The sequence below is a fragment of the Aquarana catesbeiana genome, linkage group LG03 (assembly GCF_042186555.1).
Source record: "Aquarana catesbeiana isolate 2022-GZ linkage group LG03, ASM4218655v1, whole genome shotgun sequence".
Taxonomy (NCBI): domain Eukaryota; kingdom Metazoa; phylum Chordata; class Amphibia; order Anura; family Ranidae; genus Aquarana; species Aquarana catesbeiana.
The window spans coordinates 721,968,622-721,993,336 of record NC_133326.1 but is presented as its reverse complement, the minus strand read 5'-3'; the positions used below and the strand labels follow the sequence as shown (position 1 = coordinate 721,993,336).

At 43.8% G+C, this 24,715-nt stretch overlaps 1 pseudogene; it reads left to right on the top strand.

The window, feature by feature from the left end:
• Positions 1–1,187: 1,187 nt before the first annotated feature.
• LOC141135855 (U2 spliceosomal RNA) lies at positions 1,188–1,326 on the top strand (annotated as a pseudogene).
• The last annotated feature ends 23,389 nt before the right edge of the window (positions 1,327–24,715 follow it).

Sequence of the window (24,715 nt, the reverse complement as noted above, 5' to 3'; positions counted from 1 at the left end):
GCTCAAACCCTTCAGGGGAGAAAGAAAGCAAATTCCAGAATTTGGATGTAAGAAGGACTTTATTACATTATCTGGAAGTAACAAAAAACTTTCGGTCTTCAGACTCTTTGTTTATACTTTTTTCTGGAAAAAAGAAGGGACACCAAGCATCTAAGGGGTCAATAGCTAGATGGCTTAAATCCGCTATTCTGGCAGCCTACTCTCAGTCGGGGCTATTCCCCCCCCCCCCGCTGGGAATTAAAGCACATTCTACCAGGGCTCAGGCCACTACATGGCCAGAAATAGCTGGTGCCACCCCAGATCAAATTTGTAAGGCGGCTACGTTGTCAAGTTACCTAACGTTTGTCCGTCATTACAGACTGGATCTTCTGTCAGCAAGTAAGCAGGCTTTTGGCAGAAAGGTCTTGCAGGCTGTGGTCCCTCCCTAGTGGGTAAGTCTCTGTTATCCTCTCAAGGTGCTGTCCTGAAAGACGTTAAGGGAAAAATCAAGTTAGACTTACCGGTAACTTGTTTTCCAGGAGTCTTTCAGGACAGCAGCAACCCACCCTTATTGTATTAAATTACTATGCTGTGAATAACCATAATCTGATTATGTGTTCCAGCTTGGGCCGGAGGTCCCACTGATGATAAGTGGGAAGGAGCCTCCTTTTAAAGATTGGTGGAGGTGTGTTTCCTGACAAGTGGGTGGAGCCACGCTCTCAAGGTGCTGTCCTGAAAGACTCCTGGAAAACAAGTTACCGGTAAGTCTACCTTGACTTTTTTTTTTTTTTTAACATGCTTTTTATTTTTTTCATTTAACTTTATTACTATCACAAGGGGGCTAACAACCCTTATGTAATAGCATGGGCAGGTTCTCTTTTTGGAAACATCATGGGTCTATTAGACCCCTATTGTCTCCCTTGCCCTCCACTGCAGCTAATCAGCCACAGCATCCACGGAATGATGGTTCTGAACCTGTAATTGACAAAATGCTTGCTGCTTCTGGGTTCATTCATCACAGAGGAGACCAGGGAATGGATATTCCCCAAGATTCTCCAACTTTCCATTCTGAAAGCATTCACCATGGTCCCAGGCTCCCATTGAGTTGGCCACACACCTGCAGATGTCTGCCAGCATTCTAGCAACTAAAGCAACTGCTGGTTGTTAGTTTGTTTTTCATACAGTAAACAACCCATTCCACATCCCACCTTTCGTCTTGGCCTTTTGGCTAAGATCAAGTGTAGTATCTGTTGTTGGCGGTGTCCAGTAGGGATGCTCTGCTGTCACTCTAGGCTTTTGGTTGGAATTGCTGGCTGTATATTATTTCTGGTATGATGGGGACTCTAAAGGTTTGTCCTGTAGGAACAGAAACAGGGGTGCTCCCTAGGTAAGGTGGGGCACAGGAAGAATTCTATGGTGATGTACTTGAGGGACCCAGTGCCTTCTGATTTGAATGGTGATACCTGGTCTGTTCATATGCTGGGTAGGGATGAGCTTCGAGTTCGAGTCAAACTCATGTTCGACTCGAACATTGGCTGTTCGCAAGTTCGCCGAACAGCGAACAATTTGGGGTGTTCGCGGCAAATTCGAATGCCGCAGAACACTCTTTAAAAGTCTATGGGAGAAATCAAAAGTGCTAATTTTAAAGGCTTATATGCAAGTTATTGTCATAAAAAGTGTTTGGGTACCCGGGTCCTGCCCCAGGGGACATGGATCAATGCAAAAAAAGTTTTAAAAACGGCCGTTTTTTCAGGAGCAGTGATTTTAATAATGCTCAAAGTCAAACAATAAAAGTGTAATATCCCTTTAAATTTTGTAGCTGGGGGGTGTCTATAGTATGCCTGTAAAGGGGCGCATGTTTCCTGTGTTTAGAACAGTCTGACAGCAAAATGACATTTCGAAGGAAAAATTACATTTTAAACTACCCGCGGCTATTGCATTGCCGACAATACACATAGAAGTTCATTGATAAAAACGGCATGGGAATTCCCCACAGGGGAACACCGAACCAAAATTAAAAAAAAAAAATGACGTGGGAGTCCCCCTAAATTCCATACCAGGCCCTTCAGGTCTGGTACGGATATTAAGGGGAACCCCGGCCAAAATTTTTAAAAAAAATGACGTGGGGTTCCCCCTAAATTCCATACCAGACCTGAACTGGTATGGATTTTAAGGGGAACCCTGCACCAAAAAAAAAAAGAAAATGGCGTGGGGTCCCCCCAAAGTCCATACCAGACCATACCAGGATCTGTGTGAGGTCTCCAGCACAGCGCGGCCTACCTCCACGGAACAGCGATCCGAGTAGCAGTATTGTGACATCCCAGAGAGTTGGACTGATGGCGGGGCAAGACTGGAAAGGAGCCAGAGGAGCCTGTCGGAGTCATCTGGGAGTTCCGGAGCGTCTCGTGGAGAGGAGCGGAGCATCCCAGCAGTGCCGGCTGGCCGGAGACAGAACCCTGTACATCAGAACAGAGTTTTCTGACAACATTGTCCTGGTTGGGTGAGGGGGCTGTTGCCCACAAGTTTCTTGATGTGCTTTATTACATCCGTCTAGACAAGACAGAGTTGCTGGGACCCATAGTCCCACAAGCAAAGTCAAGAGAATTTAGTACTGATTCCCTGGCATCAAAGTCAGTTATAGTGCTGCTGCACCAGAACCTCACTGTCACATTTTCAGTCTACTTTGATCAGGAGTCACTAACCCTTTGGATTACAAATCTATGTTGTTTGCTAGCAGAAGAAAAGAAGATAAAGAAGGACTGATTAGTAAAACACAAGGCATTGTGTCCCTTTACTATATTGGGGTAGTGTGATACTAAAGGAGGGAGTTCCTTAGTGTTGTATTATACTTAATCAAGTCAACATTTGATTTAGTATAGCCTTAAGCGCGCAGGAAATAGGAGAGTGCTCATAGTGAGATACGTTCACTCTGACGGTTATCCTATTTACTTTGTTATATCTCTTATATATTATTTCAGACATTTGATACCTGTATTGTACCTTCGTAATATGAAGTTTAGTTGTCTGTCAGACTATGTTGGTCTGACAGTACAACCATTGTAGTTTAACTCTTTCTAATACAACTACAGTAAATAAGGTTATTATTTAAGTATAACTGTGTGAGTGTTGTTTGTCTCCATCACCAGCCAAGAGGAGGGTAAGGTGACTACAGACAGGTATATTATATTGAATATTGTCAACTTGCTTTATAATTTCGTTTGACTGCACTCTATCACACTACAGCTGTGTCAGGGGGACTGAGATATTAAAAAGGGGAAACAAAGCAGAGTACAGGCCCAAATAAATCAGCAGCTCCTTTGGGGGTTAGTGCTACACAAGGATCCCAGTTTGTCCCAGATGCCAGATCCCAGAAGGTATAAAGTCTTAGATTTGCTTTGGCAAATGCGAGTTCTGTTAACCACTTGCCGACCAGCCGCCATCATTACGACGGCATGATCCCGCGAGCCGTTGTAGCTGTACGTCGGTCCTTTAAGCAGGATAGCAGGCGCGCGTGCCGCCTGCACCGCGGGGGGCGCTGATGCTTGTGACTGGCGGTCGTGGGCACGAGAGGCAGAACAGGGACGTGTGTGTGTGTGTAAACACACACATCCCTGTTCTGAGAGGAGAGGCAGTTTGTGAGTTCCTAATAGCTAGAAACCACGATCTGTCATCTCTCAGTCAGTCCACTCCCCCCTACAGTTAATACACACACTGAGGGAACACAGTTAACCCCTTGATCGCCCCCTAGTGTTAACCCCTTCCCTGCCAGTGACATTTATACAGTAACCAATGCATTTTTACAGCACTGATCGCTGTATAATTGTCAATCGTCCCAAAAATGTGTCAAAAGCGTCCAATGTGTCTGCCATAATGTCGCAGTCTCAATAAAAAATCGCAGATTGCCACCATTACTAGTAAAAAAAAAACAATAATAATAAAAATGCCATAAATCTATTTTGTAGACGCTATAACTTTTGCGCAAACCAATTAATATACGCTTATTGCGATTTTTATTACCAAAATTATGTAGGAGAATACATATTGGCCTAAACTGAGAAAAAAATTAGCTTTTTTTAAAAAAAAATGGGGATGCTTATTATAGCAAAAAGTACAAAATATTGTTTTTTTTTTTCAAAATGGTCAATCTTTTTTTGTTTATAGCACAAAAAATTAAAACCACAGAGGTGATCAAATGCCACCAAAAGAAAGCTCTATTTGTGGGAAAAAAAGCATGTCAATTTTGTTTGGGTACAGCGACGCACGACCACGCAATTGTCAGTTAAAGCAACGCAGCGCCGTATCGCAAAAAAAGGCCTGGTCATTGAGCAGCCAAATCTTCCAGGGCTGAAGTGGTTAAGAAGTGTTTTTTCTGGAGCACTTCTTCTAATAAGGTTTTTGTTTCCAATGGGTGCGAGAACCAGTGTGACTGCAATCAAGGTGTGGGAAATGAAAAATCTGAGACGTGGAGAGAGGTCCAGGATGGCAATACCCAAAAGAACCATTTGTGGTGTGAGTGATAAGGTATGGGACGGCACCGAGGATATAAAGTTTGCAATTTTAGACCAGTATGAAGATATTTTGGGGCAATACCACCAGATGTGATAAAGGGAGCCAGATTAACCACACAGTCTCCAGCAGTGTGGGGACTGGTCTGGGAAGAAAGAGGCAAGCTTGGTTGGGGTGTAATACCACTTGTGGATGATTTTGTGAAATGATTCCCAGTGTGAAATGCATTTGGAGAGTTTAAGTGGAAGCTGTAGAGTAATATGCCATCAGCAAAGAGGTATGGAGAAGTGTAGTGTCCGTTCCCAGTAAGACATAGATGACGACTTGGATTTTGCCACCTGTGTCAAAAGTAAGCGGTACAGGTGAAAGATCCCTTTCTGGGTAGCAGCAGGGGAGTTGTAAAATTTTATGACCTCCTTCAAGAAGGTCATTGTCCTTATTCTTGAGGCTCTGGAGTATGGATCTGATACGGAGATACTTGAAAAAGTCATTACGGTGAATGTGGAACTTTTGTTGGAGCTCTTGAAAAGAAGATATGTGTTACTGTAATGGTCTCCAAATTGTTTAATACCGCTCTGGATCCAAACACTAACTTCTAGGTGTGAGGACAAGAGAGCTTTTGCCCTGTAGCAGAAGGAGTTGAAGGATATTAGTTGGTGCACCTACTGCCAGTGAGGATCAGATACATGTGGTGGATAAAGTCTTACTGCATTGGAGATGAGGCGGGTAATATTTGAGGAGGGTTGCGGAGAGAGTAGCTTTAGTTAAAGAGCAAAGAATTGAGCTTTCAATCTGAATCCAGGCTGGAGGATCTGAGGACCTCCACCAGTGTCTGGTTCAGTCTAATGCCCTGTACACACGGGCGGACTTTTTGGCAACAAAGGTCTGACAGTCTTTCCGACGGACTTTCGAACGAACGGACTTGCCTACACACAAACGCACAAAAGTCTGACAGATTCGTATGTGATGACTTACAACCGGACTGAAATAAGGAAGTTCATAGCCAGTAGCCAATAGTTGTCCTAGCGTCGGTTTTCGTCCATCAGACTAGCATACAGACGAGCGGACTTTTCGACCGGACTCGAGTCCATCGGAAAGATTTGAAACATGTTTCAAATCTAATGTCCGTCAGATTTTCGACCGAAAAAGTCAGCTGCAGGTCCGATGAAGCCCACACATGGTCGAATTGTCTGCTGGACTCAGTCCGTTGGACCAGTCCAGTCGAAAAGTCTGCTTGTGTGTACGCGGCATAAGACAACCTCCTTGTAATAATTTGCTATATTTGGTACACCAAGTCCTGCTAAAGATGCTGGCATACAGAAGAGTAATGCTTTGAACAGAAGACTTTTTTGTTCCATATGAACGAGTTTATGATTGATTGTAATTTACTCAGATGTTGGGGCAGTAGCGGGAGAGGTAAAGTCCTGAAGAAATAGAGTATGTGGGGCAAAAGAAAAATTTTTGCCAAGGTAATCCTACCAGCCCAGGATACTTTAACTTGTTTCATATCTTGAGATATGTTATTTAGCTTTTCCACTACTCTGTTGTAGTTAGTAGTAAGGATGTTACTAGAAGGTGCAGTCAGCTGTTACCCAGGTATGAAAGAGAGTTTTGGTGCCCAGGAGAAAGGAGTTAATCTTGAAATTTGTTTTTTAAGGACAGTATCAAGGTGAAGATTTAGCATGCTAGATATTCACCAAATATCTCTAGGGTTTTTTGTACTTCAGGGAGGTATACTAAAGAGGAGAGGGAGAGGAGGACGCCATCCACATACAGGCTTATTTTGAGCTCCTCCCAACCGATCATGATGCCTGAGATACTGGGGTTGGATCTTATGGACATCACCAAAGGTTCCAAGATTAACGTAAAAATAATAGGGGAGAGTGGACATCCCTGACAGGTACCATTGGTGATGTCAAAGGGGCTAGATAAAAGTCTGCAGGTTCACACTAGGGACAGAGTTTAGCGCTAAAATTGCTGAGAGAATAGAGCCACTAAAGCCATATTTCAAAAGAACCTCCTTAAGATAATTCCAGTGCACCCTGTCGAAGGCCTTCTCCGCATCAAGAGACAAGAGTAGAGAAGGCCCTCGACTGCACTCTGTCCATTGAATCAGGTCTATAAAACGACAAGTCGCATCAGAGGCCTGCCGTCCTTCAACAAACCCTACCTGATTCTTGTGAACCAGCGATGGGACATACTGTGAAACTCTGGAGGCTAGTAATTCAGTGAAAATTTTTATGTCTGTTAAGAAGTGAAATGGGACGATAGTTAGCTGGATTGTTTATAGTTTTGCCTGGTTTGGGGATTGTCACTATAAAGGCTTCTAGTGAATCTTTGGGGTTTTTACCAGAGTTTGTGAAGGATGAAAATGCTTTTTGAACGTGGGGAGCAGTGGCGGCCCGTCCATAGGGGGCACGTGGGCACCGCCCCCCCTCCAGGCAGTAAAAAAAGAAAAAACTTTTACTACTGGCTCTTTAAAAAAAAAAAATACAAAAAAAGGGCCTTAAGTGCACTGTGTTCGGATGCCAGACACAGTGCGATGCTGGACACAGTATACTTATGGGAAGTGCCACGTCTATGCAATCACAAGATTGCATAGACGCGGCGCTTCATTTGCGGGCATTTAGCCCACCTTGCGGCACTTTCTGAAGCGCCGAGTAGCTTCTGCCCGGCACTTGTAGTATATATTACTACGGCCGGGTGGTTTGATTGACATCTCAGATTGATGTCACTTCCTGTTTTCATTCTCCCATTGCGCCCGGGAGAAAGAAAACAGGAAGTATGAGGTAAACGGGCGGACCCCTCCATCTTCATTGTGGAAGAGGACACTGCAGGACAGGAGAGGACAACACACAGCAAGGTAAGTAGTACCGCTGTGCTCCCGTGGAGAATGGGGGGGTTCGATGTGACACAGGAGGCTGCATTTGGGGAAAACAGGAGGCTGCATTTGGGGGACACAGGAGGCTGCATTTGGGGGACACAGGAGGCTGCATTTGGGGGACACAGGAGGCTGAATTTGGGGGACACAGGCTGCATTTTGTGTTACACAGGCTACATGTAAGTACAGACTCCGCTGGAGACACCTGATGGCATCTGGCGGCAGGTGACACACTCGGGGCTCCCACTGATTCTGCATTATGGTGAGTTGAATGATTTCATTTTATATTACAATGTAATAATAGAAATAATGTGCTTCAATCAGTCGACACCATAACAACCGAGGTGCCGGGATGATTGAAGTGCTAACACCAAGTGTTTGGAATATTTTTATTTGCTGATTGTTAAACTTTCTAGAATACACATTTCTATTGTTGTGTAGGATCTGGGTCTGCTGTCCGCCCATCCCTCTCTCCCGCTCCCTCCATCCCTCGCTCATCTGAGACACTAACCACACCACCTTAGAGCCACACCCACTATTTTGCTGAAACCACACCCATTTTCACCAAGTGGGAGGGGTCAAATGGAAGGGCGGGCTCTGGCGCCCCCCCATCCTAAAACTTCACCAGCCGCCACTGGTGGGATATAGTAATTCTTTCAAGGACTTCGTAATATTCATTACTGAACCCATCTGGGCCGAAAGCTTTGTGTAGAGGGAGATTATAGATTACTTTAAGAATCTCTTCAGTTGTAAAGGGTCTAGAGAGATCATTTAGTTGTTCAGATTGGAGAGAGGGTGGCACAGTGGTGTAGTGGGTAGCACTCTCACCTAGCAGTAAGAAGGGTCGCTGGTTCGAATCCTGACCATGACACTACCTGCCTGGAGTTTGCATGTTCTCCCTGTGTCTACGTGGGTTTCCTCCCACACTCCAAAGACATGCTGGTAGGTTAATTGGATCCTGTCTAAATTGGCCCTCATATGTATGAATGTGAGTTAGGGACCTTAGATTGTAAGCTCCTTGAGGGTGTAGGGACTGATGTGAATGTATATGTAAAGTGCTGCATAAATTGATGGCGCTATATAAGTAAATAAATAAAATAAAATAAATAAAAGTCAATGGATGCTAAGAAGGTGTGAACAACTGCAGGGGAGTCTTTCAAGTTATACAATTGGCATAAAATTTGCTAAATTTGTTGGCGATATCTTGGGGGTTTTCTGCCTTGAGAATCTAGCAGGAAGGAGATTTTGGATTGTGCCATCTTGCGTTTGTATTGTTTGTATTGTCTTGCTGGTATTGTGCCAGGCTTGTTGCCTTGGGCATAAAGGGTAGTACGCAGACTTTTGACATAGTAGTCAAAATCTGTGTGTAGCAAGGAGTGTAGTTGAGTTCTTCATTTATGCAATTCCTCCTCATCTTGGGGTTTGGGAGAAGATTTGTGGGAACGCTCAACTACTCTGATGTTCTGAAGCAGTGTAGCAATGGCTTGTATACGGGACTTATTCTCCTGTGCATCAAATTTGATCTAATGAAGGCTTTGGGTATTCCATAGTAAGGCATCAGATACAGATAAAAAATTCACCTCAAACTTTTTTTGAATTTCAGAATCTATCTCCTCCCGATAAGAAGAATGGGAGAGAAGGGAGGTGTTTATTCTCCAAGTTGTTTGTGGTCATTTAGATGGAGAGGTATAAAGTTCCAGCGAGACTGGATCATGATCAGACCACGTTATCAGACCAATCTGTGTGGCGCTCACATATTGAAGTAGATGTTTGTTGACCAGGAAGAAATCGAGTCTGGAATAAGACTTTTGTGTGGAGGAGTAGAATGTGTAGTCTCTTTCAGAGGCATGAAAACATCTCCAGGGGTCTTAGAGATCCTCAAGTTGTACATAAGAGGTTAAGGCAGTGACGCATCTTCTACAGACATTAGATGAGTCAAGGGAGTGGTCTAAGACTGTGTTAAAGTCCCCACATATAATTATTTGGTTCTTGGGGTAAGGGCTGAGTTTTTTTTTGTCAGGGAGTGAAAAAATTGCTTGTGGCGCTCATTGGGGGCGTAAATATTGACAAGGACCAGGGGGTGATTGTTGAAGATAGCTGAGAGAATTCAACTGAATGCATCTGAAATGGAATAGAATCACAAACAGCAATCATTACCCCCATCTTTTTGACCTCTGCTGAGTCAAAAAAGCAATGGGGGAACGATTTGTGATGAGACAGGGGCCTTTTCAGCAACAAAGTGTGTCTTTTGTATACATAGTATGTCTGCTTTATGGGATAAAGCATCTTTCCACATAAGTCTGCATTTAAATGGGCTGTTCAGCCCTTTAACATTGTGCGTGACAATTTTAAGTGACATGTGAGTTAAAGTAGAGGTGCTGCGATATGTCCAGGTAAAGATAACACACTAATTCTCCATCCAAAAATCCCACAGAGATGGGATAAACAAAATAGGTGACATTATAAAGAACAACCTAATATCTACAAAGCTCATTAAAAAAAGCATTTCAATGTAAGTAGAGCAACAAAAAACAGTATGGTGTGCATAGCACACTTGTAACCTGGGGAGTGGAGAAACAAGGGATGGCTGTCTATTCAGGAGATAGAGTAGCTAGATATAAGTCAGGAGGACGCCTTAGGGTGCGTTGCCATTAAAAGCTAGGTATTTCCAGCTGTGGACCAGGATCTCTGGATTCTGGGCGGAGATGGACCCACAGAGCGGGGTTCTAAGGGGATGCCCCAGTTGTGAAGGAGTGTGTATCCTTCTTTTAGCATATGCATTGGCACAGTTTTATTTTGGTAGGTGACCATGAGTTGTTGGGTACCTCCACTGGTAGACCAAGTCTCTGAGACCTTTAGTTATTGGAGAGAATTCCTTCCGCATCTGTGCAGTGGTGCCAGAGATGTCAGCAAAAAGAGCCATTTTTGAGTAGGGATCAGGGAGGGTGCGTGCGGATCTGGCAAGCTTCATGATTTGGTATTTTATTTTAAAAAAATGGATGCAGGGTAACGCATCTCTTGGGATGGACGCAGGCAGATGTTTTGGTTTAAAGATCAGTTAAAAAAATCAGATGGGAATAGAGATGGAATAAGTTTGAGAAAAGTTACTGGATAAATGGAACCAGGTCAGGATTTTTAACTGTTTCAGGTATCCCCCTGAATTTAATATCATTGTGCCTGTCTTCCAGGTCTGCAACTTTAGCTTTTAGAAATTGGATATCTTCTGCATGGGCAGGTTGGGAATAAATCAATTTGTTATAAGAATGAGTGACTTCCTCCATCTGTCTTTCAATTCGGGCTTTGCGCTCTTGGACATGATCAATTCTGGAATGAACATGTGACACTGAAGAGCGAAATTCTACCTGAATGTTTTTGTGGAGTGTTAAAATCATCGATTTCAAAAGGTGCTCAGAGGCTGGGATGGAAGCTAAGGAGCCCAGATCTTCCCCCTCCTGATTAGTAAGAGAACCATCATCTCCCATGTGCTTTTTACTCACCAGGGCTTTTAGTGGAGAGTGAGCAGGGGAGTCTGCAGCTCTTTTGTGCCTGTCAGCAGAGAGGAGATGAGCAGATCTGTTCCCCAAGTGGTGATTCCTCCATAGGGGAGAGGAGCAGGCGGGAGGGGAGGCAGCGGTGAGTGCGCAGTGCTCCCGGAGTCAGCACCATCTTGGGAATCCATTGCCCCTCTGTGGAATAACTCGGTCAGTTTGCGCAGTACTGGGGGCTTAGATTTCTTCCTGGACATATCTCCGAGGGTCTCCAGTGGTCCCCGATATCGATAGGTGTAGCGGGGAGTATTTTTGGCAAGCTCTTGTGCTTTGCAGTGGCTTTGAATCTGCTGACTGGACAGAGCAGTGCCGTTATGCAGCCATTCCACTCAGCAGCCAGACCATGCCTCCAGTACTTATGTTTGTGCTTCTATTTTGACTTGGATAGCAGGGTGTGGGTCTTTGGCTCACCCTAATTCTAGTGGGATGTGTGGCCATCATGCTGGCTGCATAAGTTTCCAAGCCAGCACAATGTTGTTTTTTTTTAGTGTCTGATTTAATAATAGTTAATGTGACGGGAGTCACTTTGGACGGGGGACCCGTGGAACCAAGAATCCCTTGGGGAGGTTGGGAAACCCTTGTTTTAGCTCCCCATGCACCTCCTATGTCCAAGTCACCCTGTGTCTCTACTGGGGGCACAGGGTGACTGAGAACCCTAGTCTGATCTGTACTAAACAGACTCGTTGTACAACCAGTGTGTGTGTATATATATGTATGTGTGTGTGTGTGTGTGTGTGTATATATTTACACAATTAGTCTCATACTATGGTGTACTCTGTGTTGGGTCATTTGGGGTGTGGCTGTTTCTGTTGTGTCTGTCTGCCTTGGGTATTATGGGATGTGTATGTAGATTAGCTGTGAGAGGGCGAATTCCTCCAACTGCTCTCCCTGCTGATTGGACAGTCTACTGAGGAGATGTTTGAATATCTCCTTCCTTCCTTGATTATGGATCAGTATTGCTTGACAGTATGATTTACTGTTTACACCATGGGACTTTTACTTAAATAAAATGACAGTTTGTGTATTTAGTAACCAAAAGTACAAAGAAAACCTTTAATCCAGTAGGGGGCAGTGGTATATATGGGGACCTCCCTATTTTAAAGAGGGCTTCCAGATTCTTATAAACCCCCCTGCAAATCCTCACTACCATGGCCCAAAATTGTGTGGATGAGGCCCTTGTTCCCATCAATATAGAGACATAGTGCCTTACTAAGGGGGCCCTCTGTGGCAAGGGATCCACCAACTGATGAGGGAATAAGGACTGTTATAGTGCATGAAGGCCATACACTTGCTGCCTCTCTCTTTTCCTTTTTGTCTGGATGACACCATTGATCCTATATGACCATGACACTATGGCGTCAATGATATCATCAGGGATCCCACTTATCTTACAAAGAGAAACAGGAGACAGATTGGAACTATCATTTAGCAGCACATTTTCTTCTTTTGAAATAACACTTTAATACCTCCTACAGGTGCCTCATTTCACAGGCAGGTTTAGGGCATTCACCAGTCATGTTATTTAAAGGACTTGTGCATTTGTAATGTTTTAATTTAAGTCTTAAAAAAAAAATCCACTCCCCACTGAACTATCTTTTTTTTTTAAAGATCTTGCATTGGTATATGTTCCCCTTGGCAGTGCCCATCTTGTTTGCCTATCACTTGCCTATTAGCCTTGACAATGGCCATAAAAAACGTTTAATAATCACCTCAAAATGACTTCAGTAGGGTGTGCATTAACATTTGCACTTTGAGGATATTTTGTTGCATTCTCTGAATGTGAGCCAAGTTCAAGCACATTCACACATCACTAATCCTCACACACACATGCAAAAGGTAGAGGAAATATTTTATATATGTAAGCAAGTGGAGCCATGTGATGTCAGTGTTTGCTGAGAATGCAGTGGGTGCCTGTCCCAAACACATCCTTAGCAACCATTGGCATCTCCCAGTCCATTCATCTACATGGCCTCAGATGCTAAGCTCATGGTGGGTGCCTGCATCTGCTGCTCCCCTAGCAACCATTATTAGCAGGAAGCTGCCATGTTTCTCCACAGGGAACAACCTAAACCTTTTGGCTTACAGCTAGTAGACCTGTACAGGGTCCCATGATTTAGTGGTGGCCCTGTATTTCTTTGTACATCCCATGCACGCCCCTTCCTCTTACATTCCGTGCACCAACTTCCCTCTTCACTACTCATCTCCTGAACCCTACATCGCCTGTGTGTAGTTCCCTCTAACATCTCTCACACCCCTTAACCTTACACACCCTGCAAGCCCTCTGCACACCCTTACATTTTCTTCCTGAATACAATCATCAGTGTCCAGAGGTGAACAGAACAGAGAAGAAAAAATAAGGAAACATTATCACAATTTGTACATTTTCAGGCTTGGTGTTGTTTCCTCTAGCCCCCCCCCCAGGCACCAACCCCCTCCCACCTCCAACCCCTGAATGCAATTATGGTAAATACATCCCTGCACTGCCAATGCTAAAATAGTACAGTTTTCCTTTGTCTTTTAGTTTCATGTAATAAACCAAATGATAATTATAATAGAGATACTCACAGTAAATGAAGAGGAAACTCATGAGGGTGACCACAATAATGAAGACCAATATTAGGAGGACCCCCAGGATCAGTATCACCTGGTGCTTTCTACTCCTGGCAGCCGGAATCTCTACAGACAGAGAGGATAGTGAATAACCCTGCGTGTATCAGCCGGTATAATGATCCTCCAGAATATTTATCTCACGTAAAGACATTTTATATTTATCTGTGTTATACAGTATATCTCTATCACATTGTTATTTCACATAAATCAATATATTATGTCACGCAGCATACAGTATATCATATCTGGGTGTGAAATTTATACTGAAGCATGGCAACCAATGAGATACTGGCTTTTATTACCTCTATACAGAGATAGTAAGAGGTGATATCTGATTGGTTCATTTGGTTTATAGATCCAGTATAGCAGTATTAGTAGTCATATGTCCTATAAATGAAGACTCGGGTCCTCAGCTGTCTATAATGGATGAAGAGGATACCCCTCATTATAATAACTCACCTTTGGCTGTTGATGTATTCCTCATCCTCCGTCCATTGAGATCACATGTGTTGGCATATACATCGTCCTCACAATGTTGATCTATTGAGTAACAGAGACCTTCATATGAAAACCTAAGATTCCAGGGAGGATATTCAGGCAATGCAATGCAGATATAATGGAGCTCTCTGAGAGCGATGTATACTCTCCACTCAATATTCCTTCCATCAGACTGGTGGCATCATCTCATCCTAGACCATGGGTGCTCAAACTGGCTGTCCAGCTGTTGCGGGATTGCAAGTTCCATCATGCCACTTCCCTTGGGAGTCATGCTTGTTCCTGTTAGCCTTGCAATGCCCCATGGGACTTGTAGTTCCGCGACAGCTGGAGGGCCTCAGGTTGAGCACTCATGCCCTAGGCAAAGTCCCTGACTGGAGCTCAAGGGTGACTTTACATGATAAATGTTGAAACTGACATGCTCAGGTCTCGCACAATTCTGGACAGACATTTAGTCTTTGATTAATCATATTGCTGGTATGAGAGAAATATTACTACTGAGGTTGGCCTTGAGTTTAGAAGATTGGCCCAGACATTCCCATCCTATCCTTACACACATCCTCATTGCTGCTCGTCTAACCATAGCCTGTAAATGGAAAAGCAGTACCCTTCCAACCCTTCAACAAGCTATACCCACTGTCAACCAACACATGCACCTGGAACACATGTTCACCAAAGTCAATCTAACCATGACAAAATTCCTCCTAGACTGGCCCCCCTGGCCTGCTGATGCTAGGGCAGAAAAATTGTCCCCTAAACTAACTTTATGTCTCTACCCCTTTGTACTAGGCTCCACTGACATGGCATAATATAGGTTGTGATGCCAAACCCAGCAAGGTCCACTGCACTTGTAACTTAAATTCAGTCCTTTTTCTATATTGCTGCTACAAACCTACTATTAGGCTTCCCCCTTCACTAGACTCCTGCCTTCAGAGGCTTTGTGAGGCCTTTGGCAAAACTTAGACATGAGGCCCACTTACACCCATAATGGGGAAAAATAATTCAAGTGATAAAAAGGAACTGTATTAGGAGGGTACAGTGCAGGAGAGTACACCACAGGGGGAGAGTAAGTGGACAGTACAGGGGGCAGGAGGGCACAGTACAGGGGGTATGTAAGTGGGCACAGTGCAGGAGGATACAGTATAGGGGCAGTAATGAATAAATAAGATATGTTCTCCTCAAGCAGAGCTGCGCAGGGAAGCTGCTCTCACAGATCCTACCTATTCTGGCAAGCTGTCACAGAAAGAGAGAAATAAAGGGGATGGATCGATGGAGGTAGAAAGAGAGGAGGATGGAGGTAGAAAGAGAGGGGGATGAAGGAGGAAAGAAAGAAGGAAAGAGAGGGGGATGAGAAAGGATAGAAAGAAAGAGAGGGGGATAGAGGGGAAAAAAAGAAGGAAAGAAAGAAGGATATAAAGACAGAGGGGGATGGAGGGAGAAAGAAGCAAAGGATTGAGTCGGGTGTGGCCAGCGCATGCACTGTATGGCAGCATAGGATCCAAGCTCCGGAGCATTTAGGGCTTCCAGCGAGGTTTGGGGGACCCGAGCCGCAACTGACATACCTCAGCACCTGACTGACACCCGCAGGAACACCACTGATATGGCCAGGAAGAGAAAGGACGATTGGCGCCGGCAGAAGCTAACCAAATTCTTCCTTCTGCCCATGTGAGGAGGCTGACAAGATGACTCCGCCACCTTGGCCCCTGCCTCCTCCTCTCTCAGAATGGGCTCCTACACAGACCTGCCAGATGACCAGCCTGGGACTGAAGGATTCCAAAATGAGGGCTTTTCACCAAAACCACCCTCATCACCCAGCCAGCTGTGTGCCAGTCCTGCTAAAGCTAGAATGTGCTTGAATGACAGTTCACAAGAATCAGAGGTGAGCCATGCTGTCCCTGAACACATGATGCAATCTCCCCACCACTCCTCTATAGCTTCCATTTCCTACCTCTAATCAGCCAGTGATGGACACATTGCTGAAGGATATGCTAGTATCACTGCAGAATTCTCTGCATGCTGATTTTGACACTCTGACCCATAAGTTCTCCTCTGGGAGAAATCAATACTACAATAAATGACCTGGTGGATGCTTATGATGACAACTTAGAAGACAGACAGTGGATGAAAGCAAAAATTGCGGATTTAGAAGATAGGTCCAGAGTAATCATTTAAAGCTAAGGGGGAACCCAGAGTCAGTGCAACCTGGCGATTTAAAACGCTACGCCACTGAATTGTTCAATTCCCTTCTACTTGACACAACTCCTTTGGACCTAACCATTGACTGCATACACCGCCTGCCTAAACTGAATCATTTGATAGAAACCATTCCACGGGATGTCATCATGTGCATACACTTTTTTCACATTAAAGAGCAACTCCTAGCAAAATCCAGGTAAATTGGCCAGTTTCCAGCTCCCTATGTGGAGCTCTCCAAATACACCTTGGACATAAAGAGGCAACTTGCCACAGTGACAAAAGCATGTTGTAATCACAACATCCCCTACAAATGGGGCAATCCCACCAAATTCATTGTGGAAAGAAATTGTGTATCTCATACTATCACCTCTGTGAATAAGGGCTTAGATATTCTCCATACCTGGAGCATCATTCCTGAGCCACCACCACAAGCGGCTATGCATAAACCCCCCCAGGGAGAGTAACACCCCCCGGCATAAATCCACCCATGACTTGCAACGCAGGAACAAATAATTGCTCACAGGGTCCCCCTCCTTGGAATTTAGTTCCATCCTTCAACATATTAGCCCTCTGCCCCGGATGTCGCCACAGAGTGCCTAGCTTTGTTCTCATGGACACTATCCCCATTGATTACCCACAGCGGCCTAGTCACAGCATATGCCACCGCTGTCTGTATTTATTTTGCTTTGTTTTGTTACAACTCTCCATATCTTTCCTTTCTTCTTTTGAATATCCTATGGAACACACCATCCACTTTGTCTGCTTGTCGAATGGTTACCCCCACCCGACCCTCCCTGCAAGTGGAAATTATCTCCCAGGCTTCCTGGTAATCTGGTCCATCAACTACCGCATACGCATCCTAACTGTGAGTACAGAATCTTCAACCCAGCACTCCACACATACCAATGGGACTTAAAATGCTATCCCTTAATGCCAAAAACATAAAACAACGGGTTCCCCTAAGTGGACTTTCCCGGCACTTGCACAGAGTTAGAAAAAATATAGGAGTATAGACTAATGTACAATATAAAAGAATATATATTTATTTAGTAAGGAAAATCTCCAAAACATTTCGCAAACTGCAGAACCACTGGAATGGTTTATCTACTCCAGTGCAACTGTGGTTGCTTTTACATAGGAAAGACTAAACTAGAGTTTTGGTGAAGAGCATACAGGCACATTGTATCCATGAAAACGGCCGACCCTGATCTCCCCCTGGGTCGACACGTGTCACTGGTATATGGAGGCAAGTTTCCCCACATTAAATTCTTAATTTTGGATCGTATACATCCCAGCCCCAGAGGGGGTGACTGGAATAAAATCTTACTCCAGAGAGAACTAAAATGGATCCATCTACTGAAGGCCACTATGTCCCCAGGCCTCAACGAGGCCGTCTGTTTTAAACCATTCCCAGAGGGTTTTAACTCCGGTGGAATGGAAAAATAATTTCATGATTACTAACATATATACCTGGCCTCCCCCCCCCTCCCCCCCCCTCCCTTCCCCTAGTTCACAACCTAACAACAGAGGTTAGCTGGATGTCACTTGTCTCTCCTCCTCTTTCCCCCTATATTGTGGGAACTATTCCATTTCTATTCTCTCAACTGTTGGTAACATCATTTAGTTGTTCTTCTTTCTGTGTCTGATGTGTACACCAAGCTGTGCGTTCTGCCATATACGTGAACCCCCTCTTTTTTCTACAGTTATCTCCGTTGGGAAGGCCGTATTATCGGTTCTATATGCCTGTATTCCATTGACTTACAGTTTTTTTTACCCTGAGGGGTGTGGGGGAGTGTGGTGATATTTACTGCCCCTCTCTACCCCCCCCCCCCCCCTCAGCTCCCAATGAACACTTAACCATCGATAATTTATACCCAAACTACTTATTGTACTATAACATCATACCACCATGTATTATATGGGGCCACGTATTTGACATACAGAATCAGCTTGGGGGTTCCCTACAGGAACCATCCATTTGTTAACATATTACTTGTTGGTTACTGTTGTACACTTTGTTTTATCATTTGATGTACTCTCAACTAAGGTTAGGTCTTTTCTCATTCAATGTCTGATTCATATTCTCCCTCTCGTTATGTTCATGCATAATACAACATCTGCATGTAATGACCGTTATGTTTATCCTGTTATTACTAGAATGGATTAGGTATATAGATCTCTCTATTGCTTATTGTTAATATATAATGTATTAGATTGTGTCTGCCTTTGTCCAATACTCACTACCTTTACTGCATCCCAGTCCCTGCCCATTTCAAAGAGACCACCCTGATTAGGTACTGATGAGCTCAGAATTACATTCTATTCTCATGGGTTTAAAACTCCTTTGTGCTGCTTTTTAATCCTTATTACTTATGCATATCTATTATAAATGCCCTGGTTCGGGTTGGCGATTATGTAATTAACATCTCCATTCTTTAGGAATTTACTTTTATATGTTCTCTGTCTTTGTATCTGGTCCCCCTTTCCCCGCCCCTCCCGGGGAGCGTGTGGCCCGAGCGATTGCCCGGCACGGAAAGCCGCCCAGGTCTGTTCCCAGGGCGGTGCCATGGGAGGTACCAGGGCGCTCTTCCATCCACGCCCATTGCCTCCATGTTGCCACTCCGGCGAGCATGCTCAGTTCACCGGAAGGGCACTTCCGTGTCGGTGGGGCGGGTGTGCGCGACGTCGCCCCAACGTCATGACGTTCGCGCATGCGCGGTAGGGGCGGTGCCGCGCATCCTCGCCTCAAGGGGTCTCTACGAGGCTTCCCAGCTGACGGGCTCCACAACACAGCTGTGCGTCGTTCCGACGCCGACTAATTGGAGCCCGTCCATTACTTAAATCGGCTCCACTCATTCCCAGTCAAGGCGCTTTACATGCCGGATGCTGGGATGCATGGTTAGCCGAACCTACAAATAATCTACTTAAGGTATTTATTCACTTCTTCCATTACCCTCCTATTTGGGATTACTGTTACATCTTCAGTATTTTTCCCCTCATTGTTGCACCTACATAGCTACATTTTTGTATGCTGACACCTTTTTGCTGCTTTCCAGTCCGCAAAATCTGTGTTCCCTGCAAGCTAAGCATAGTATATATGGCTGATCTAGTAACATACTCAACTCCTACAAACTTACCATATGCTGTTATGCTATAATTGGTAACACCACTTCAAGTTCCTTAACATGGAACTATATAACTATTTATAATCTATGCATACCATGTACTCATTGGCATATACTAAATTTATTTCCTATGTAATGATTTCTTACAATATTGTGTATACACCAAAGACTCTGAGCATCACAAGCTATACAAAACTTATACTCATTGACTTGCACTAAGTATACTTTTTTTGCATTGAGCCTTGAAAAATATTGCTTGTGCATGTAGTACTTTGAACATGTACCCTATTTTTTAAGTTCCTTCTACATCAGTTTGTCCTTTAACCTTTTTCTAAGGCATTCATATTGGATCCACTTTTTATGGTACCTTAACTTTTTATTTTTAGGGGCGCCTCCCTCGACCCCAGTATATCGCTTTGGCTTATGCGCGCCCGGGTCGGGCGGGATGGGTGAACTGGTACATCCCCCTGTGGAGATTGCTGCTTACCAACTTCTAGCTTTTACCACCTAAGAACAGCACCCGTACCTACTATACCACAACTGCCCACCATCCCATATTGCCTTTTCTCGTGGTCCCTTTTTTAATAAAAATCTCCTTTTCAGAAGTTAACAATGAAACTTTTTCAGGTAGGTGATCAATGGATCATTCAAACCTCCTAACAGATATCCAGTGGTAGTTTTATTACAATATCTGACTCATGCACCATTTTTTTCAATTAATCCAGATGAACCCCTCTTTTCAACTATGCCCCTGAAGAAGGACCCAACAAATATTAAATACCCCGAAACGTGTCGAGCTTGAAAAGAGTCTCTCTGTTTCCCTCATCATTGTTTACTGTTTGATGTCTATTATGTCTACTAAGTATTACCATTATGCTACTTAGGATATCCACTCTGTTTTTAACAAATGTATTTCCTTACTAAATAAATATATATTCTTTTATATTGTACATTAGTCTATACTCCTATATTTTTTCTAACTCTGTGCAAGTGCCGGGAAAGTCCACTTAGGGGAACCCGTTGTTTTATGTTTATGATTCATTGGATGTGGCACGGCTTTTTCCTCCTTCCTAGGCGAGTTGGTCGCCCTCTCTGTTATATGATCCCTTAATGCCAAAGGGTTAAATCACCCAGCCAAAAGAGCCTCCTTGTGGAAGACCGCTTCAGCGCTTAGGTGTGACATCCTCTGCACACAAGAGACTTATTTCCAAAGCACATCTGTGCCACAATGTACACACAAATGCCCTGTACACACGGTCGGATTTTCCAACGGAAAATGGGTGATAGGACCTTGTTGTCGGAAATTCTGACCCGGTGTAGGCTCCATCACACATTTCCGACACACAAAGTTTGAGAGCTTGCTATAAAATTTTCCGACAACAAAATCCGTTGTCGGAAATTCCGATCGTGTTTACACAAATCCGACGCACAAAGTGCCACACATGCTCAGAATAAATTAAGAGACGAAAGCTATTGGCTACTGCCCCGTTGATAGTCCCAACGTACGTGTTTTACGTCACCGCGTTTAGAACGATCGGATTTTCCAACAACTTTGTGTGACCGTGTGTATGCAAGACAAGTTTTAGCCAACATCCGTCAGAAAAAATCCATGGATTTTGTTGTCGCAATGTCTGTTCAATGTCCGACCGTGTGTGCAGGGCAAAAGCCTTCCCCCACATCTTTACAGCTAACAGCCCAGACAAAAAAAGAGATGTACTTATTGTCATACATGATACTGTAGCCTTTCAACTTCTGGATAGTAACTTGGACCCAAATGGCCGCTTTATAATCCTAGTTTGCAAGATTGAGTCTATTGTTTATACACTAGTCTCTCTCTATGCCCCCAATTCCGGTCAAATATGTTTCTTGGAAAATTATTAAGCGGATCCGCCTACTACAAAAAGGCCACCTTATCCTATGTGGAGACTTCAACATAGCTCTCGACTACCAAATGGACTCCTCCTGACACCTGAGACTACAGTCCCCTATGTCCACATTCATTCATGCCAATGACCTATTTGATGTTTGGCGCTGCCATCACCCACAAGAATGTGACTACACTTTCTTTTCAGCGACACATAACTCTTACTCATGCATTGACCACTTTCTGCTGAACAAGCGGTTACTTCAAGCAGTGTGCAGCTCTGACATCTCCTCCATCTCCTGGTCAGACCATGCTCCCATCTGCATATCCCTACATGCAAGCCCCCACTTTACTACTCCTAAAATCTGGTGAGCCAATACTTTTATCCTCAGTTCTTCCCCTTATAAATAAAGAACTAGAGTTTTTTTAACACAATGTAAGCTCTGTGAGGGAGGTTACAACTTTATGGAATGCCCACAAGGCATTTGCCAAGGGTGTGCTGCTCCAAATGAGCTCACAACCAAAGAAAAAGGAGGATGCAGCGTCTTGAACAATTACTCTCTTCTATTAACAGAATAGAAGATCTGAACAAATCCCAACCACACTGTGACCACAAGAAACAGTTGCTTTCCCTTCGGCAGGAACTTAGAACTCTCCTCCTAGAATCTTACGAAAAGTCACAGAGGAAATTACGAGCCACCTACTACAACACAAGCAATAAAGCTGGTAAAGCCATGGCCACACATATTAGAGGTGTGAGGAATAAAGCTAAGATTCCCTTTCTAACCCTATAACGAAAATCAAACTGGTAGACTCCAGAAGATAGCAGACGCCTTCAGCACATATTATAATTCCCTTTATAATATCAAAGAAGATACAGACACCACAACACCAGACTCAGACCTAACAACATCAAACTTCCATCCCTATCAAATGAGCAACTGACCACGTTAAACAAACCTTTTACCCTAGATGAGATTTACTCCGCCATTGAATCTCTGCCAAACAACAAAACTCCTGGCCCTGATGGGCTTCCAGGTGAATACTATAAGCAATACAAAACTAATCCTAGCCCCATATCTTTACAACCTGATTAATGACAATGCCTCCTCCTTTGTGTTACCTGAAGACATGTTGAGAGCATTGATTGTTATACTATCAAAGCCAGGGAAGGGCCCAACGTCCCCCTCCAAAATTTCCATCCCATTTCCCTTCTTAATTTGGATATCAAGGTTTATGCTAAACTCATCGCCTCTAGATTTATGCATATATTACCTAACCTAATCAACAAGGACCAAACCAGCTTCTCTGCGGGGAGGCAGGCCTCGGATGCAACCAGGCGCCTAATAAACATTATTAATTTGGCAGAATGCACTCGAGTGCTTTCTCTGCTTCTCTCTTTGGATGCAGAGAAGGCGTTCGACGGGGTGCACTGGACGCATCTGAGAGCTGTCCTCCAGAAGTTTGGATTCAAAAATAGTATTCTCTCAGCCATCATGGCACTTTATTCCAACCCCTCAGCTCAGGTTTATGTTTCAAAAATGCTCTCCACCCTTTTCACATTTCTAACAGCATCAGACAGGGGTGTCTTCTATCCCCTCTGATTTTAAACATGGTCATGGTACCCCTTGCTGAATACATTAGATCACACCACCAAATTGCTGGATTGGCTCACAAGAACACAAAATTAGTCTCTTTGCAGATGATGCAATTCTAATGCTCACAAACCCCTCATCTTCCCTGGCTGCGGTACAAGATGTGCTGACACAGTTTGGCAATGTTTCCTATTATAAGGTGAACACAACCAAATGTCATATCCTGGACCTCAACATAGATGGTACGACACGCAACTGGGTACAATTGAAGTACCCATATGCGTGGAATGATACAGACATAGGTTACCTGGGTTTTACTCTAACTAAATAAGTCCACCAAAGGATTGTACAAAGAAAACTATATACCTTTGAGATGACAAATGGTGAGGGACCTTGATAACCTAGCCAAATTTAAATTTTCATGTGCAGGCCACCTAGCAGCATTCAAAATGAAACTACTTCCACAGCTGTTGTACTTCTTCTGAACTCTGCCTATTCATATCCCACTCTCCTACCTTTCCTCCTTACAAAAACATCTAAACTCTTATATATGGCAAGGGAAAACACCCCGCAGAGCGCACAGTATTCTCATCAAATACAGGTTAGCGGGAGGCTCCGGACTAGTGGAAATCAAAGACTACTATCAATCTACAATCATAGCACAGGTGAGAAGCTGGTTCTGATCAACTTATAGTACCCACTGGTGCAAACTGGAACAATGGTGCCAGGGCACAACCTAAAAAAAATTGGCTATATAGTACAGGCCCTAGAGGCAATATCCCACAACATCTACCACTTACACTCAAAGCCGCCACTCTTACCTGGTGGAAATTCATAACCTCCCAGTGGAAACAGACTCCAACATCCTCACTGAAAATACCCATAACACTAAAGCGGATGATACCCAGCTTATGTCTTCCAGCATTGCTGGACGTCCCCCATAGAGAGATAAGTGACCTTTATGTCCAATCACAGCCTCACACTGACAGAGTGTGTGGTGAGGAGAGCCGATCAGCAGCATCTCCTCCCAGGGGATAACAAAACATAATCAGGGCACTGATCATCAGTGCCCTGAGAAAGGACATTGAGACTTTAAATGAAGCGGTGGACTGGTTAGGGAAAAAAAAAATGTTGCAATTGAACAAGTAATTTTGCATATGTGTATTAAGTAATAGATATCATAGATGAGGTAGCATGTACATAGCACATAGCATAACCAAGTAGCATACATAAACAATGTTGATATACTGACACATAGCAATACATGATTAAAATCAAAACAAAATAGTGTATATGAACACAAGAGGCTGAGCAGCCCATAACAAGTAATATCATGAGTAAAGCATTGAAGTGTCATATAAAAGATATGTCAGATAGGGATCCTATTAGCGCATATAGCTACATCCTTGATTCCTGACGCGTTTCCTGTGAAAACACTTCCTCAGGGGCGGATGCTAAAGGGTATCTGAAGCAATAGGATATAGACTAATCAGGTGATTAACTTGATACGACCAGAAGAGACAAAGTGTCCATTCTGGGTACTTACGAATTCTACCGAGCTGTGATGTGCGCGAGAGCTGAGCCATGGGATACTGTTCGTATCGTATCGTATTAGCATCCGCCCCTGAGGAAGTGTTTTCACAGGAAACGCGTCGGGAATCAAGGATGTAGCTATATGCGCTAATAGGATCCCTATCTGACATATCTTTTATATGACACTTCAATGCTTTACTCATGATATTACTTGTTATGGGCTGCTCAGCCTCTTGTGTTCATATACACTATTTTGTTTTGATTTTAATCATGTATTGCTATGTGTCAGTATATCAACATTGTTTACTTATGCTACTTGGTTATGCTATGTGCTATTTACATGCTACCTCATCTATGATATCTATTACTCAATACACATATGC